This window comes from Labeo rohita, chromosome 13, assembly GCF_022985175.1.
Source record: "Labeo rohita strain BAU-BD-2019 chromosome 13, IGBB_LRoh.1.0, whole genome shotgun sequence".
Taxonomy (NCBI): domain Eukaryota; kingdom Metazoa; phylum Chordata; class Actinopteri; order Cypriniformes; family Cyprinidae; genus Labeo; species Labeo rohita.
Genome location: NC_066881.1, coordinates 25,965,508 through 25,966,227, shown reverse-complemented (window position 1 = coordinate 25,966,227; position 720 = coordinate 25,965,508). Strand labels below are relative to the sequence as shown.

The following is a 720-nucleotide window of genomic DNA, read 5'->3' as shown; positions in this document are numbered from 1 at the left end:
CCCTCTGTGATGCTATCATTGTGACGTGAGACTTGATGTAAACGTGAGGATAATCACGTCATAAAAAAAGATTCGAGACTAGCTACAAAGAACAATTAGCGCAGTGGCCCCTGGTGAAAAAAACAGCATATGCTGGTAGGTATGTTTTGATGCTGGAATGCTGGTTAGGTAGGTTTTGATGCTGGTTTTTGCTGGTCATGTTGCTGGTCAAGGACCAGCATGAACCAGCAAAGGACCAGCATAAACCAGCTAAGGACCAGCATAAACCAGCAAAGGACTAGCTTAAACCAGCATCAAAACCTACCTAACCAGCATTCCAGCATCAAAACATACCTACCAGCATATGCTTGTTTTTTCACCAGAGGCAGTATTGTAGCCTATGAGGTTTATCCGAGGCTCGACTGCTAACTGAAAACTTTACCCAATACCCCACCGCAAAGACTTGAAATATAAATTTGTCTGTAACGTTACTGGCAATTTTTGACAGCCTCTACGGAGACGGATAATAAAAAAAAAACAATTATTGACATTATTACTGGCTTTTTTGATGAGTTAGCTAGCATGATGTACCTTGTTGACGAAAAGGGTGTGTTGAAATATGTACCATTGATTTTTCAACGTGGAAATAAGCTATTTCCTGTGAATATGTGATACTTCCGATTCATTAGCAGTTGGGAAAATACAAAATGCTACAAGCCAATGTAGTTCTGATTACTGTGA

At 40.1% G+C, this 720-nt stretch overlaps 1 pseudogene; it reads left to right on the top strand.

Annotated features, from left to right (window-relative positions):
* The first annotated feature begins 349 nt into the window (after positions 1-349).
* On the top strand, positions 350-499 carry LOC127175726 (uncharacterized; annotated as a pseudogene).
* The last annotated feature ends 221 nt before the right edge of the window (positions 500-720 follow it).